Genomic DNA, 18,861 nt, shown 5'->3' on the forward strand with positions numbered 1-18,861 from the left:
TAGAAAGAATTTCCCGATTGTGAACTGGTTACACCTAATTAACGAATATTTTGCAAAAACGATTTGTTTCATAGCATTTCAAAAACAAGTAGTATTTTGAGAAATTAAATAATTTTTTTTTTTTCGTCACTCTTAAAATAATATTCGCGAAAGCGAAGAACAAACGTTTTTATGTGGTACTGCCCGATGTATTTTAGTAGTTTAATCCCAACAACGGTCACACAGTAAATAAGCGCAATCATTGTGGCGGTGCACCGCGGTGTCAACTCCAGCTTGTTTTGCTCTTTTTTTGCGTTAACATCAAAAGTCTACATTACAGCATCAATTTACAAACATGTGGCAGCACTGTAATTTTTAATCATATTTAAATTAATTGAAATACTAAACCTATTGCACATGTTAAACTTGAAATGGATATTTTTAAAATAATATACAATTTTCATATACAAATATTTAAAAAATATACCTACTTATGTTATGGCTTCAAAATAACAGCTGAGCTCTGCTTCTTCTCTGTTATAACAGTCAATACACGCGCGTCTGGCAGCTTCGGTTTTATGCAAAACGCAAAATTTGTTTGAAAATAATTGCGGAGCGAAAATAATGTGAATTAAATTGGTCCGTCGTGCGGTAGTAGTAATGGTAACGCTGCTAGGCCACGCGGAATCTTAAACAGCCGTTGCCCATTACCCGTTACCCACCCGTTGTGTATTCCATTAATGCCGCACGCGCGCTCTGTCTCTCTTACTCTCTCGCCGTTGTAGACTTGAGAGTTTTGTGCGTTCGGCTGTTGGTCCAGCAGCTCAAACAAACGTCGGCTTTTTAAGCATCCTCGGCTGCTGCTGCTGACTGCTGCTGTCGCAGTAAATAGAATCCGAAACTGGAAACAGAAACAGAAACGAAGCCAGCGCCAATGCACGCACGGGGCTACAACACAGCAGCAGCAGCAGCAGCGGCGCATCGGCTAACGGCAAACGGTAAAAACGGGCTGCTGTGTCTTGGTTCTTTCATCGCTCAGTTTAGTTACGCGCAAGATTTCAACACAAATTGTTGTAGCATACTTTACGGTTGCGGACGGCGGTAAGAAACGGGCGTGCGCAGCGCAAAAAGCAAAAGCAAAAAAAAATTGCACACGGCAAGAAATCCCAATCACAGAATCCCGAATCCGAATCAGAATCATAATCAGCAACCAACGGCAAACTACTGCGATTCCGTTGTTGGGGCTACGCTTAACTATTTAAATAATTGTTCAGTCGCGTCAAACACACACACGCACATTTTACGCTTTGTTTTTATTATTATTTGGCGTTAAGTTAAAGTTTTTTGTGTTTTAGAATTCGCATAATTTTTGATTGGTTAAAATCCGACAACACTCCAACAAAATAAAGAATTCGTTGGAAACTTTTGCTACAAATTTCGCAACGCTTTATTTCGGATTTTTTTGTGTGTGTTAAACGCGTTGCCGTCTTCGTCGCCGTCGCTGTCACCGTCGCTGCCGCCACTCGAATTTTTTTCTTGCTGCGTGCGCGCGTGTATGCGTATATATGTGTGTGTGTGTGAGCTTGCGTGCGTGCATGTGTGTGTACGTGAGTGTGTTACAGTATTTTTTTTTGTTCACGGTATTCGCCTTAATCCCCTCGTATGCCAAACAAAAGCTAGAGCCTATGAAAATGTGAAGCTACATAACAACAACAACAACAACAACAACAACAAGAGAAGCAGCAGCGAAATCAAAACACCAACAACAACAATGACATAAATAATAATGTTAATATATAAACAGATCATAATAATAACAAGAAAACAATATTAATAAGAGTCAAAACGCACAACTCGCATCAAAGAATATCTACGGAAAGCTCTTCAAAATATTCGACGAAAAAGCAAACACCAAAAAAAAACCAAAAAAAAAGAAAAACGAAACGAAACGCACAAAACTAAGTTTAACAACGCATTATCCTAGGTGTCTTACAAGTAATGCTCAAATTTATTAAAATTACATTCTAATTTATTATTATTTGGAAACGTATGCAACGCAATCGTAGCAATCAGCTTTGAAGTCGCTGCATCTGATCTTGCTGCAGCCTCTCAAACTCTCAATGCTATCGCCTTGACACTATTTTTGGTTCTTTATTTTGTTGTTTCCATATAAATTTGCAAATGAAAGAAACATGAAAAAGCAGCCAACAAATTTGTATGTGTGTGTGTGTGTGTGTGCGCGCATAAATCGCACACACAAAGCTGTTGCCTGGCCTATAAAATGGCTGCTCTAACAGCAGCGACGTCGACGTCAACGCTGGCAGCGTGGTAAGCAGCGCGCAAGAAGTTGAGGTTATGTCTGCGCCGCAAAATGTGCTTTGGCTGGCCGCGCTGCCCTTGGCATGAAATTGTCGTTGCTGATGCTGCTGCTGCTGCGGAGGCTGCTTTTGCTGCTTTCTGCTTGCTTGCTGCTTAGCCCTCCTTTCAATTGGGCGTGCCAGCAGCCAAAGCACGCGTTGCAGCATCCTTTGCTGTCTGTCTATGTATGTGTGTGTGTGTCTGTGTATGTGTGTTGGCTGCTTGTCCTTGCTGTGCTCCACTGTGCTTTTGGGTGCTCCATAAATGACCTAGCCCTATTTTTGGGCATTTGGATTTCGCCCCGTTGAGAGCAGTCGAAAAACTTGCTTGCTGTCGACCGCGACGTCGCTGTCGCAGTCGACGCTGACGCTGACTGTGACATTTTCTTTTGATTTGTGCTCCAGAGTTTTGCGGTTGCTGCCATTTTACTTCTCCCCTTCTTTTACAATGCTATTTCGCTTGTTTTTCTGTTTTTCTTGCTTTTCGCATGTGTTTGTGTGTGTGTTTTTCTTTATAGTTTTTTATTGCTTTCCGTTCTGCTTTTGCCATATTTTGTGTGCAGCGCGCCGAAATAATAATAATAATAAAAGTGTTGCATACCCTGCAGGCTGACAGTTTGACAGGCACTTCGAGACAATGTTTTTTCGGTTGAGGCGAGGGACAAATACATTCGCAGGACAATTATGGGGTGCACTTATGTGCAGCTGATAGACAGACGGTCGTTGCATGCTGCAAGTTGCAATATACTGAAGCTGCTGTTGCTGCTGTCGCTGCTTACCCAATTGCAATTGACATTTTAAGGCCGAACACACACACACACACACACCCTCTCAAAGTGTTTTTTTTTGTTTTTGCGCCCCAATTTACTTAAAGTCAGCGCTGCAACCTTGAGAGCTCTTTTTATGCGACTGCAAATAATTTGCATTGTAAACTCTTTCGGCAGCATTTGTGCAACTGTTGTTGTGCGTTAATGTTGCACAGTCTTTGTGCAGCATTTTTATTTCATTAGTCAAGTTGGGATCTACCCTAAAGCCCTTATTACAATTCCTTATTTATTCTTACTCTTGAACTATTTATCATTATTAATATAATGTTAACCCAAACATTGTGGAGTCTTTTTTAGTTAACTAAAGTTAAACTCATTTATGAAACTGATTGAACTTAACGTATAAAGATTAATCACTATACAATTGACTAATAATCGCAAATATTTTAATTTGATTCAACTCACCATTTAATAAAACTTGAATCTCTTGTTCACTAGAGAAACTCAAATACAGACTGAAGCAATTCAAGCAATAATGCTTAAGCTTAACTAAATAATTTGACAGATGAATCAAAGTCTACTCAAAATGTTTGACAATTCTTATTTTGTGTTCGCTTAATGCTGTGAATATGAATATTAATTATAATAATTGTTTTCTTTTTACACTTTCAGCAATACGCACAACCCCAAAACGCCAAAATTGAAAAGTTTAAGGAGTAGTTAAAATACAAAATATATAAAAAAATTAGTAATACTTAGCGCAAGTAGCAATTTAAAACAATTTAGATAAATTCATGAAAAAAACATGAGCGATGCAAACAAATTGAAAGTGGAAAAATGTTAACAACAATTGAGGGAGACAAAGAATTCGAAGCGATAGCGAGTTGATTGTGTCTGCCACCTCAATAGGTCTCAGGACAGGAGAATCGAGGCAAGCGAGACACGCGAGGGGAAAGTCGCCGCGCTGCGCAATGCAAGCGAACAGCAGCCGATCCACGTTAAGCGCACAATCCTCGGGGCACACCGTCGGCCTCAACGATATCCTCGTCGCAGGGAAAGGTGAGTTGTAACCACATTTATAAGGAAATATCCTAAGGCTTTTTAAAGCATGATTGATGCTTTGATTGATCAAATAATTCATTAGCTATTTCATTTGATTGATGGTTAGCTACGAGTTGTTACTATTTAGCGAAAGAATTGATTGATGACTGATTGAATGTTTGATTGATTGACTGATAAATCATTCGACTGATGGTTTGCTAAGAGTAATGACAATTCTAGTGAAGGAAGCAACGCTCGACTGATTGATGATTTGATTGATTGATTGATCGATCAATTTATTTGCTCTTTCATACGACTGATTGCTAAGAGTAATAACTATTTTAGTGATTGATTGATTGATTGAGAGTGAGAGTAATTACTTTTAAGTGAAAGGAGTAAAGCTCGATTGACAGATTGATTGATTGGTAGTCAATGGATTGAACAATCAATGCTTCTTCTGACTGTTGTCATCTATAGGCATAGCTAAAAGGAGCTACTGTGATACAAACAATGCTCGACTGATTGATGTTATGATTGATTGATTGTTAGTTTGTTAAGTTTTGAATTAGGTCAAATGATTGTCTGATCAATCGCTTTATTGCAAATTTGTTATGATTGATGGTAGAAAGTTGATTCATACAAAGATCTTTTGATTGATTGTTACTTCGATGGATTGATTGATTGATCTACCTCAAAATGATAGTAGACAAGAGAGAAATTACTATTTTAGTGAAGGATACTAATGAGTTGAGCGTGCAAAAAGCCATTAACAAATGCAACGCTTGACTGATTGATGCACTGATTGATTGATGGCCAGTTTCATGAGTTCCGTAACAAAACAGAGATGCAGCTGCATGGCTGAACGAGTTTGTTGTCACGAATTCAGTCAGCGACGGACGCAGTCCATTTGCTCAATGGACATCCATGACAATGGGTTGCAAAAAAGAAGAATGGAACGAATGGCGAGCGCCAAAAGAGCGAGCGCGCGCAAAAGGGACAGCACAAAGCAAAGAAAAGGCGAGGGAGAGCAAGAGCAAGAGAGCGATAGAGAGACAGAGAGAGAGAGAGGTTGTCTCATTATGTGCGCCCATTGGCAGCCCGGCAACAAAGCAGCGTACTTCAATTCAATGCCCATACGCTCCCCAAGGAGCTTCCCTCCCTTACTGCTTCTTCTGTCCCGTACCCCTTCCCCCCATGGGCGACCCTAACCATTCCCCTTTTCTTCTGCCGTCTCCCAAAAGGACGAGAGCCGCATCGGTTTTGGTTTCATTTTTTTTTTGTTTTTTTGTGCTCCTGGGCCCTAAGTGCCTTGGGCCTAGGCCCAATTCCCCCTGCTTCCCCTTTGCATCGTCAATCAGTGTATGTGTGTTTGTATGCCTGTGTGTGTGTGTGTGTGTGTGTGCACATCCTTTTTCAAGTGTCCTTTGTGTATGCGAGCTATGTTGCGCCTCTCAATTATGCAAGCGTTAGCGATAGTCCCAAAAGCACTTTCGACTCTCCACGTACGTCCATTTCCCATTTCGCATTTCGTTTAACAAATAGCCAATCCATACTCCACTCTCCTACCACCCCCCAGTCTAACTACCTTTCTTTCACCCCCTTAATTAAGCAATCTATCATAACTCAACTCGCTCCTTTCAACACCCATTTGCAATTGCTTTACAGTACACAAAGAGGGACACAGCGTTGACAATTCTGTTAGAGTTTATTATTTAGTACTCTATGATATACTAAATATAGTCTGCGGTATTTTTCAGTATTCTTTTTAGTATATTAATTTTGTACTTCTTCATTTTAATGAGTACTCTACGGTAGTATATTACTTTGGTATATTTAAGGAATAATAGTACTCTATGGTATACTAAATGTAGCCTTCGGTATATTTCACTATTCGCTGTAATATATTTATTTGGATATATTTTAAGCACCTGTTGTTTGTATTTGGTATATTTGCGTAGTTTTCAGTATAATGTTAATGTTTCAATAAAAATACCGCATTGTTTTGTTGTTATTTAATACTCTAGTATACCAAATATAACATTCGATATATTTTAATTTTTTTTTTAGTATTAAAATTGCTTTTATTGACTGCTTTGACAATCTGGTATGTTTTGATCGCCTTGGTATATTTCGAATGTAGTATATTATTCGGTATATTTTAAGAATAATTCCGCATAGCTTTGCTTTTATTGAAAGCGAATACCGGATATCTCACAATTGAACACACTCGACTCTTCGTTTCTTGTTTTCATTCACTTTACTTTAAAACAATTATTTAGAATTGTATTTAGAAAATGTTACATGGCTCCTATTAGGTTATACTTAATATAATATTTTTTTAATAATAATGATGTTATTATTGACCAATTGAATTAAATGCGTGAATACAATTAGTGAATGTATAAGTGAGAAATGCCAAATGAAGCATTGAGCTTTGCGTTTTTTGGTAGTCAACATAGTAAAATGTTAGTGTAGTAACTTATTTGTGTTGCATTTTTTTTTAGTAGAATGGAGAGCCGCAAATAGTTGTTTTGTGTGGCATTGATTCATTGAATCGAGTGGGAAAGTTCGTTGGGAGAGGAGTCTCACCTGATGTTCCTGTTGCCATGTTGCAATAAAAGTCACACAAAACTCGTCTAATTAAAATGAAATTGGATTCTCTCCTCTCTTGGCATATGTGTGTGTGTGTGTGTGGGTTTGTGTGTGTTTCATTTGTCGCTTAGTTGCACGCAAAAATAAATTCGTAAATAATTTGCAACGTTTTCATGCTGCTCTCGCATATCATAATTAAAAATGATAATCATCGTGCTGATGACAATAATTAAAATTGTTGCCTCAAGCTGTGAATCCATTGACATTTGCCAAACAAACACACACACACACACACTCTCTGGCAATTAGTTCAACATTTTAATGAGTTAAATACGATTACGATTCTTAGCGCGGGGGTGGGAATAAAAAAAAACGAGTTAACGGTGAGTTGAATATGAAATTCAGTGACAAATCACAAATTTATGATAACTAATATTGTTATTATTATTATTATTATTATTATTATTATTATTATTATTATTATTATTATTATTATTATTATTATTATTATTATTATTATTATTATTATTATTATTATTATTATTATTATTATTATTATTATTATTATTATTATTATTATTATTATTATTATTATTATTATTATTATTATTATTATTATTATTATTATTATTATTATTATTATTATTATTATTATTGTTTAAAAAAAGATGCTACGCATTTAATTATCGAATTCCAACAACAATTACTCGTCACCCACATGCGAAAAAAATCCAGACTACAAACGATTTTCGCGGAAAATGCTTTCATATAGCAAAAGGAAATGCGCGAATGCACTTCACTTTTTCCAGGAATTGTTGCGTGGAGAGTCCCGAGAACTGCACATAATTAAAAGTTTTACTTTCTCATGGATTTAAACGTAATTCATAATTATCCAATTTTACTTTTCTGCACTAAAAATCAGGTTTATTTTGTATAAGTTATATAAGAAATACTGTTGTTTGGGCAATCGGCCCTTAGTTGCTTTGGGCGACAATCTGGTATATTTTTGCACTCTATGGCATATTTTTATACCCGCTACCCATAGGGTAGAAGGGTATTATAACTTTGTGCCGGTAGGAAATGTATGTAACAGATAGAACGAGGCATCTCCGACCCTATAAAGTATATATATTCTTGATCAGCGTCAACAGCCGAGACGATCTAGCCATGTCCATCTGTCCGTCTGTGTGTCTGTCTGTCTGTCCGTATGAAAGACTGGATCTCAGAGACTATAAGAGATAGAGCTATAATTTTCAAGTTTCAAGTTTGTTTCAAATTTTTGCCACGCCCACTTCCGCCCCCGCAAATCAAAAAAATCGAATAACAAGCGTAATTTTAAAGCTAGAGTTGCGATTTTGGTGTATACTATAATTACTATAGTAGTTATGATTCCTGAAAATTTGGTTGCGATCAGATAAAAATTGTGGAAGTTATTAAAGAAATACTTTTGTATGGGCAAAAACGCCTACTTACTTGGGCTCTTAGTTGCTTTGGCCGACAATCTGGTACATTGTGCCGTCTATGGTATATTTTGAATGGTGTCCTTTATCTATATACCAAACATACCATTTTGTATATTTTTAGTATTTTTTAGTATTTTTTATACCGAAAGGTATATTTTGGAAATAATACCGCAATATTTTGCCCTTATTAAAAATGGGTCGAGCACACTCGACTGTAACTTTTTTACTTGTTAATGTTGTATACCGAATAAAGCCTTTGATATATTTTTCATATTCTTGTTTCTTTCTTACTTGTTTCTCTTTTGTTTTTATTCGTTGCTTCGATGCATTTCCAACTAAATGCTAGATCTTTCTTTCTTTTATTTTCTTTTGTTCATCTCGGGATTTCATTTGATTTGTGATTGATCCATCAAACTTATCGATAATCACAGTCAATTCAAATTGGATTGAAGCGATTTGATCGATTGTGGTCGAAAATATTTCCCAAGCTACAGCAAATAACTGAATTTTACTCCACGCAATGCAATTTTGGGCTTCAGATGCAATGTGACCACAGCACAACTGGGGGGAAGGCAGTAATCGCAACATTTAAATGAAGCAGCAACCAAAATCAATGGCAAATGCCGAAAATGCTTGCTAATTGCAGAATTTCGTTATTGTCATTGCGCCTGCGGTTATGCTACAATAATTTTTGGGCAAAGCGAGAGGGAGATATGCTTAAAATTGCAAGAGATATTGATTGAAATTGTCGCAAGTGCGTGAAATAATTTTGTGCCATGGCAAAGCGAAGACAACAGCCACTTCTTCCTCCTGCTCCTTCTCCTTCTGCTTCCCCTCCTTGTTTGGGTTCTTCTTCTTGTGCATCTTCTGATGCCTTTGTTTCGTTCGCATTTCGCTGCCATTTGCATCGCAGCAACTTTCACGCGTTGCTTTTAATTAAACATTGCCGTTTGCCAGAGTCTGTTTTCATCTCAGTGCGTGTGTGTGTGTGTCTGTGTGTGGGTGCTAAGTGTGTGTCACACACACACACAAACACATACACACACAGCTGTTCGACAGTCAGCTGAGAGAGCAAACGAGTGAAGGGCAAAGCCAAGTGCGAGCTGAGTGCAGAGCGAGAGAGCGAGCGACAGAGAGAGAGAGAGAGAGAGAGAGAGAGAGAGAGAGTGAGAGTGGTGAGGAGGAGGGAGGGGGGAACAGGCCTTAGCAGCTGCTGTTGGCCTTGCCCGTCACAATTTGAAGTCGAGTTGACGACGACGACGACGACGACGACGACAGCGCGATATCTTCTCTGCTTGTGTTGCCATGTAAGCTGTGCCTGTGTGCGTTTGTGTGTGTGTGTGTGAGTGAGCGTGTGGTAAGTCATAAAAAGCCAGTAAAAATCTCCGTTTGTCATTACATATTGTCATCATCAGCGGCAGCTTAAAAACAACAACAGCAAGCAAAACAACAGCTGCGCTGGCCGCACAAAAGTAGGCAACACTTTTTTTGCTTTAGCAATACGACGACGACGCACAACAGCTGCTTGCTTTAAAACTGCACTAGCGAGCTTTTTGTCAGCCTTATGCAAATGCAGTGTAGACCACACCCCCCTCTCCTTCTATCCACCCACTTATTGGCAGCTGCTGTTATTGTTCTTGCTGCTTGCTACTTAAATGCAAATTGCATTCCGTCGTTGGCCAAAATCAACGTTTTCTTTTTGTTGTTTGCTGTTGTTGTTGTTTTTGCGCTTTAACCCATGGCTATTTGCTGTGTCACGTGCTGAGCCAAAACGAAAATTAATTGCATACTTTCAGGCGGCGGTATACAACAATAACTTAATGAAATGGTCTCTGCTCTTAATGTGGCACATTTCAAATGAAATTCAATACTAACGATGCTTTTGCATTGCATTGAAAATATAAATTCCAAAACAACATTGTGTGTTAAATGCATTTGAAATGCAATTTAATGCTTGACATGTGCGCACTGATAAATCTGGCATAACTGGCATTAATAAATGTAGTAATTGTAGAACGTTTTAATGGAATTGTGCAATAGTTTTGCGGCACTTTCGACACATTCATGAATGTCACAAATGAATATCAATTTGGAAAGCGAAACGAGATTTTAAGTGCAAACTTGTGCATAACTAACAATTTGCGTTTTATTTACTGTCGCCCACTGCAAAGTATGCTGCATAAATGATGTGGGTTTTATTTACAGACGCCGCTGAAAAGTATGCAACGTAAATATTGCAACGTCGCGACACATTTGCTTACTTATCACGTGTAGTGTGTTCGTGTGTGTGTGTGTGTGAGTGTGTTGTGTTGGTGCCAAAGTGTAAATTACGCTAGCGGCGTCTTATGACACCGTCACACACTCTTACAAACACACACACACACACACACGCACAAGTACACGTCGAGCTGTCCCTCTCGCTCTCACCCCTTGTGTCACACGTGACACACGCGAAGTTGTCAAAACTTTGCAACTATTGCCATGAAATACGAAAAGTTTTTAGCTGTCTTGTTGCTGTTGCTGTTGCTGTTGTTTGCTTCATTAGGTGTAGCACGCGTGCGAGTGTGTGCGTATGTGTGTGTGTGTGTGTTTGCTTGCTTTTAATTCACAAAACGCTGGCGACAGCGACGCTGGCTGTGACGTCGACAGCAGCAGCAGCGCACATGTGTGCTCGCCTCTATGTCTATGACTGTGTGTGCGTATGCGTGTGTGTGTGTGTGTGTGTGTGTGTGTGTGCGGGGGCATTGCGCATGTCATCATCAAGCAACTGGACCGCAGCTCGCAGTCCAGTAAACGGTACATATGCTAACGCTAGCAGCGCAGCTGACTGAGCCGACTAACAAAAAAAACACACACTCACGCACACACAAAACAAGACATGAAAAACTCTACACAAAGTCTGAGCACAGAGCAGCAACAAATACTTAGCAAGCAGCTGGCAGCCGAACGAAACAACAACAACATCGACGCAAATAATTGGCAGCCTTTTTTTCATTTTTGCTTCGTTTTTGTTTGTTCTCGTTTGATGGTAGAAAAGTCTACACTGCATTAGGCTGGCAGCTGGCCCAAAAGTCTACACGCAGCATCAGCAGCCGCCAGCCGGCTTAGCACACACACACACACACTCACACACAGCTCTCCACACGCAGCGCGCTCTCACTCACACACACACACACACTCAGAGTCTCCCGCTCGCACTCTCCCACTTGCTGCAGGTTCTCTCTTTTCGTTCGTTCGTTCGTTTTGTCTGATTAGCCCGCTTTGCTCTGTCGCCGTCGCTGTCGCTGTCGCTGTCAACGTCGCTGCCCGCATCGCGCGTTGTTTTTGCGCCACGACGCGTTATTGTATGTGTGCGTGTGTGCATCATTTAAAACAATATCCAGAGATTTGTTTCGCCATTTATATGTCAAATATGACAAGTCAAGTGTTTTCTGTCATTCTTGTTGTTGTTGTTATTGTTGTTCTTATTGTTTGCTATGCCTTTCAATGCATGTGTGTGTGTGGGTGTGTGTGTGCGTGTGTGATTAGCAGCTAAGTCAAAGTAAAAGAAGGGCAGATGCTCTGCCAACACACACACACACACACACACACACACACGTTTGGTTGGCGGTTGAAAAAATGTAAAAGTCTTAGGCAGACATACGTACGTACATATATAAAATATAATTTTATGTTAAAGCTACTACAAAATAATATTACAAAAATGTTTAATTTGCAATAGCTGTTGAAGTAATAAAAGTATTAAAAATATAAAAATAAACGAGTTAAAAAATACAGAAACAAGTAAAAAAAACTACGGTATTAAATTTAAAATATACCAAATTTATATACAATAAAATACTAAAAATATACCGAAACACGTACATCATACATACTATAAAAATACTAAAAATATAACAGAATTCTTACATTATACAATTTTTATACTGATATATTACTGCATTCAAAATATACCATAAAGGGCAAAATATACTAATTTGTCAGCCAAAGCAACTACAACTTATAGTAAGTAGTCGAATTTTCCCACACAAAAGTATTTCATTAATAACTTCTACAATTTTTATCCGATCGCAACCAAATATTCAGGAATCATCACAACTATAGTTATTATTGTCTGTACCATTCGAGACTTAATTTTTTTAATCTATAAATTATTGTAAAGAATCCATGATTTTTATTCCCGCCTCTTATTACGTATAACTTGTTAAACTCTCAATAAAAACAGTAAACACACTCACATAAATTTCAAAGTTAAAAAGAACATTCCTATTACTATATTTGGTATAATTGAAATTGAAAGCAATTGCGAATTAACGTTATAAGGTGCATAATTTTAAAATTCATAAAACGTTGCATATTTTTTAGGGCACCCGCAGCTGAAAACGTTTTAATTAAACCGCGTTACACAAAGCATTGTCATCGCATTGAGGTTACGAGGCAACATTTACACTTACAGTTACTGCAACATGTTTGTAAAACCAGAAAAGCATTGTTTATTTGCTTAATTGCTTCATTTTTGCAGCTTCAGCTGCGAAACTTGCGTTGAGAGAATGTCACACAATTTTCACACTATGCATTTGCTTGCTAAAATCAAATGGAGTTGCATTCTTAGAGAATTATTTATGTATGTTGTAAATGTGGCCATGTTATATATATCACAATTAGCATAACAAAATTGACCGTATAAAGTTTTAAATATGGTCACACTTGATTTAAACTCTCTTTTTTATAGAGCTTTAGTTTGGATTTTTCTTTTTATATTTCTTTTCAATGAAGAATCTTTGACAAAAAATAGATTGCAGTACAAAAATCTTTAGTTTGGATAAATTCAAACGCATTACAAAAGCGCGTGAATTATTTTTGGGATATGAGAACTTTTTTAGTTAAATGTATGTTCCATTAATTTAACATTTTAAAAGTTTTCTGATATCTACACAGAAAGAAAAAACGTTCCTTAATCAAGAATAAAATCTTGGATCAAGATTATATGATGTCAAAATTGAATCAAGATGGTTTTTTTTTAAATTAAGATCATAATTCGAATTGTAATTGTAATTTTTAAAGCAAGGGGATTCCATTACTTTAAAAAACAAGAACGAAATTCTTTTCTTTAGATCGAAAAAATCTTAATTCAAGACTTGCATTCTTCTTTTCAATCTAAAATAAAACATTCTTGAAGCAAGATTTTAATATTAAATTAAGATGTTTTTAATCTTAAAATGCAAATTTAACATACAAATCTTGATTTAAGATTTTTTCAACCTAATCTTATTTCAAGATCGAAAAAATCTTAATTCAAGATTTGCAATCATTTTTTTTCAAACTAGACTTGTTCTCTCTGTGTACTTTCTTAAATATATATAAATTTGTTTAATGTTTATCTTGTTGACTGAAATTCTAATTTCTTTTACTTCTTCCAAACTTCTTTCAATATTTCGTTAACTTCTTTATGTTTTTAACTAATTTTTTTTTTTTTTTTTGCACTGCTTTTCTTTTTTCCGTCACCTCTCGCCATCTGGCTTTGTTTCTTCTCTTCCCTGCACATTCTATTTCTTATTCTTTTGACCCTGTTTCTCTCACACACTCTCTCTCTCTCTCTCTCTTTCGCTTTTTTCCCAACTGCAACAACAATGTCGTGGACATTAATTCTTGAGGTTAGAGCATTTTATAAAGTTGTCGCCCATCTTTCAGCCACTCTCAGTCTTCGTCTCTGTCTCTCTTTCACACACACACACACACACACACATAGTTGTGTGCGCTATGTGTCAATGTGTGAAATGAGCTTCAAGTACAACAACAACAGCAACAACAACTAGAAGAAGAAGAAGAAGAAGAGCTGACAAGGACGCTCCATATGAAAACAAACGCATAATTTAAGCGTAATTGCTGTCATTTTTCATTCGAGTGCGGCATGGAGAAGGCAGAAGGGGCAGTGATGAGGGAGGGGCATGGGAAGATGGGATGGAGAGGGGGTAAGTGTAACTGCGACTGTGACTGCTCCAGTTGAGTGTCCATGTCGCCATCGCCATCGCGTTGCGTTGTGTCCTCCACACGCCCCAAGAGCATGCACACACATGTCTGTGCTCAAGTGTGTGCATGTCTCTGCATGTCTGTTCCTGTCTGCCTCTCTCTCTATATATATATGTGTGTGTGTGTGTGTGGCTGCTGAGTGCCCGCATCCGGCGCTGAAACGCCAATAATTATGTCGCTGCTTTTTTTTCTCTTCTTCTCTTTTTCCTGTATTTTATTTTCTTTCTATTTTTTTCTACTGTCGTTCTGTGTGTGTGTGTTTTTTCAACGCCCCCTGGCGGCCAGCGGCAGCGGCAATTGACGCGACTTTTGTCATCGCTTTGTTGCCCCGCGCCTAATCACATCAACAACAAACAGCACAGCAAAAAAATATTGAAGCTCAAGCACGACTATCGTGATACCCGATATGCAGTTTCATTCACTAGAGGCTGCTGTTCGTCTCAAAAAAAGAAATGTCCTTATAAAATTAGTTTGTGATACTATATATTTTTGGTAATGCTTGAAGACAAATCAAAACAAGTAAGAAAGCTACAATCGAGTGTGCTCGACTATGAAATGAATAAAAGCAAAACATTGCGGTATTCATTTTCAAAAATATACAACATTATTATACCGCAAAGATACCAAATTGTGAAATAAAGCAACATAGCGCGGTATTTATTTCAAAATAAACCACAAAAATATGTGGTATATTGATATAGAACTACATTCAAAATATATAATAGAGTGAAAAATATACCAGATTGTCTGGCAAAGCAACCACACCCGAATATACCAAATGTAGTCGTTAGTATTTTATGTATTTTGCTTTTATTCAGAATGGGTAGCGCGTATCTCACAGTCGAGAACACTTCACTGTAGCTTTCTTGTGTTATTTTTAGTATATTTTGTTTCTTCAGAATTCAATACCAAATAAATACTTAAAGAGCGTTTGAAATGTTGAAAATAACGTTTCCCGCTTAACTGTTTTTTTGGATGATATGAGCGGTCGTGACTTGGGTTACTTTTATCCTTAATCTCCAGAACTTATTACTCTAGCTCTTTTAAGGTTTTCAAGTTCTGGCAGTTCATAGCAAAGGACAGACAGACGGACAGACAGACAGCCAGACGAATGAACTCCAGTGAAGCAATGGGAATGTCTTTTAGATAGATATTTATATTTTTGATTTGAATACTTACAAACCGCACATCGCATTCTTCAGGTTGTGCCGGGTATGCAAAAGTGTGAAATAGAAAAACAGCAGAGTTTGAAGCGCGGCGCATATCAAATGTCAAGTTGCCATCATCACCTTCTCATCATCATCATCATCATCGTTATAATCATCATCATTATCAACATCGTGATGAGCGGTATAATCGTCATGATGTAGAATTTTGTTGCTGTTGTTGCACCTGTGCCTTTTGTGGCATTGTGTCCTGCTCCCTTACGCTTCCCCTCTCGCTTTCCCCCTCTCTCTCTTGTCTCTCTCTCTCTGTAGCTTTTTCTGGCTGTTTGCCAACTGAACTCAACTCGACTCGAGTTCAGTTCGCTTGAGTTTTGCTTTGTCGAGAGTTTTGTTTGTTTGTTGTCGCTGTCGCTGTTGTTGTCGTTGTTATTAACGTTGTTGTTGTAGTTGTAGTTGTCGCATTCCGTGTTGCGGCGCGTGCCTAGCCTTGCAACAATTGCACTTTTGCCACGCCCAATCGCCGCCCAATTCTTTTGTGTGTCTGCGTTTGTGTGTGCCACAATTGCCGCAGCATTCGCTTTGTGCCATCTCTGTGCTCCCCTTCTCCCCCCTTTCCCTTTCCCACTGCATTCCTTCTCCCCGCTTTGCTTGATCATTTGCGGTTTACTCTCTTCTCTCTCTCTCTCTCTCTCTCTTGTTATCTCACACTCTCACATTGTTTTCCATTCCCAGTTCGCAACCTTTCACCTCAGCTCGTTGCAGTTTTTTTTTCTACGATTTTTCTGTTGCCGCATTTTAGGCTGCAGAAAAAAGCTTAAATCAAGGCAATTTTTGCAAAACTATGTACTTAAAAGCTGCTCTAACTGGCATTGTCCCTGATTTTCGTATTATGCTCACTTTACGGAAATATTTCAGGGTTTTTTGTTTGCACAGGCACTTTGATTGAATCGGTTTTTATTTTGTACTTTTCTTTATTCCATTCATTTACTTATTTTATATGGCGTTGTGCTAAGAAATTATAAGATTTCTTCATATTTAGCGCTGTTCATTTTCTGTTTATGGTTTTCCAAGATGCAGCACTATTAAAGTAATAACTTCAAGCTTTCATTTTTAATTTCGAATCTTTTAATTTCTGTAAAATTACTTACTAACAGTTAAATCTGATTAAAGGACTTCCTATGTTTAATAATAATAATTTGTAAATCAGTCAATAGGCCATGCAACCAATTAATATATCAATCAAACCAATATTCAAACAATCAATCAATCAGTCAATCAATATATCAGTCTATCCACCAATCAATCAATGCCTGTCATTATTGTTATTATAATTTGTCAAGCAGTCGATCGGTCAATTAAATTGTCAATATACCAATCAATCCCTATATTTAATAACCAATATTGAACAATCAATCAATCTATCATTCAATATAACAATATATCGTTGAAGCAATTATTCGCTGAATTTAATAATAAATACTTGTCAATCAATCCTTTCATTCAAGTGATATACAATCAATCAATCAATCACTTTATTAAATAACAAATATTTGTCAATGAATCAATTGGTTAATTAAACAATCAATCTATCTGTTAATTAATCCCTGTGTTTGTCATTCAATCCCAATATTTTATAGCTCCATACTATGTTATATTAATCGGATCAATATATTCAGTCAATCAATCTCCGTATTTAATTAAAAATATTTTTCATTCACTCAATCGGTTAATTAATCAAGCCAATCAACTTTTGAATCAATTAATCAATATAACAGTCAGTCAATCAACCAAATAATCAAACGCTATATTTATTAACTAATATTTGTCAATCAATCAATCGATCTGGTTATCAATCAATCTATCAGTTAATAAATCTCTGAATTTAATAACAATAATCAATCATTAATTGTCGAATTACAGTTGCAGGCAGAGTGCATTGCTGCTCAAACTGTATGCACTGCAGTTGTCATTCACCGACAAAAGCCAAAAAGCTCATTACTGCTTGCTATCAGACACCTTAAACGCACAGTGAATGAGGGATAGGAGAAGGATTGACAGAAAGAGGGGAAGGGGGTTGGAGACCAGGCTATTACCCATTCTGATACGCTGCTGATGAAGCATCAACTCAGCCTCTCTGTCTGTCTGTCTGTCTGTCTTTGTGTTCCCAGGTGGGCGTAGCTCCATTGAGAAGAACGAGTCGAGACAAAAGCCGAGGCGGTGTTAGGTCTTACACTACAATGTGGTTGATGGGTGAGGGTAGTGGGTGGAGGGGGGATGACCATGATTGGGGGTGATCGGAGGGGGTGCTCGGTAGGGGTTTTTGGTCTCACGCATTGCCACACGAGCATAATTTGTTGTAATTAACATAACGAGCCAGCCCAAGCAATAATGGGCAAAACTTCCCACACACACACACACACATTTACCTACACATACAGCTGCCTACACACGCACAGAGAAAGAGAGAGAGAGTGAGAGAGGAAATGAAACGCCTACATAAGAAAAAGCAGCTGAAATTGCGACTCCTGCTGTGAAACGAGCAGCAAATCTAACGATGGAGGAATTGCGGGGGCGAAGGAGAGGGTAGCTCTGGGGGTTGTGCTCTAGCTAAAGGGTAACAATATATGTATGTATGTAGTACATATGTATGTATGTATGTATGTGGGCGAAGAGGGAGAGAGGGAGCGAGGGAGAGCGAATACAGCACCGAGAAGTTAGTCAAAGTTGCCCGCATTTGTGTATAATTAATTTGTTTTTGGACAGCCTTCCCCACCAGCTCCGCACTCGCCTCCTCCCTGGTTTTCGGCAAACCCTTGGACATTTAGCATTTTGTAGCATTTATGCAAATGACTTTATGAGCAGGACTGCAAAAGTTGTAGTAGGCACAGAGGGCAATTTTCAAACAAAATTCTACTTTTTCCCCTCCTTTCTATTGCATACTTTCTTTATCTGACAACTCTATTTTTTTTTTTGTTGGTTCTTTCTGTGCAGCAACAAGTTGTCGAACTATCTGGATATGTCATCATACTCGTTGAGAATGCGGAGGGCAAGATTAAATTATATGGCTCGCCGTCCGATCGCGATAATTTGGAAGTGGGCGATGAGATACTCGAGGTCAATGGCCTATCACTCGATAATATATCGCGCACCGAGGCCATTCGCCACATACACGATGTAAGTATGCAAACTATCGATAGTAAGTTATCGATATCACTAATTTTCTTTTTCTTGTCTTTGTAGTGCATCAAATCCTGCACAATTTGCTTGCGAGTGCGCAAGAAAAACGATTCTAGATTGGGTAAGTTTGAGTATTATTAATAACACTACCAGAAGATGATCTTTATCTATTTTTAATGGGGTCTATATAAATTCAAGAATGCATTAAAAACTAAATAAGAAGCTTAGTGTTATCAATTTTTAGGTGTAACAGGAATTTTAATGAGTTTTTCCAAAAGGTATTGAAAGT

The 18,861-nt window shown here is 37.8% G+C and overlaps 1 long non-coding RNA gene across 2 annotated transcripts; it reads left to right on the forward strand.

The window, feature by feature from the left end:
- The first annotated feature begins 578 nt into the window (after window positions 1-578).
- Window positions 579-18,480, forward strand: LOC132796238 (uncharacterized). Of its 2 annotated transcripts, none has more exons than XR_009633529.1 (4): window positions 579-977; window positions 1,656-1,974; window positions 3,776-4,162; window positions 18,387-18,480. It is a non-coding gene; the product is annotated as an uncharacterized LOC132796238 (long non-coding RNA). The 2 variants fall into 2 exon arrangements; XR_009633528.1 differs by having other exon boundaries at window positions 580-1,080.
- Window positions 18,481-18,861: the final 381 nt, after the last annotated feature.

The sequence above is a fragment of the Drosophila nasuta genome, chromosome X, assembly GCF_023558535.2.
Source record: "Drosophila nasuta strain 15112-1781.00 chromosome X, ASM2355853v1, whole genome shotgun sequence".
NCBI lineage: Eukaryota > Metazoa > Arthropoda > Insecta > Diptera > Drosophilidae > Drosophila > Drosophila nasuta.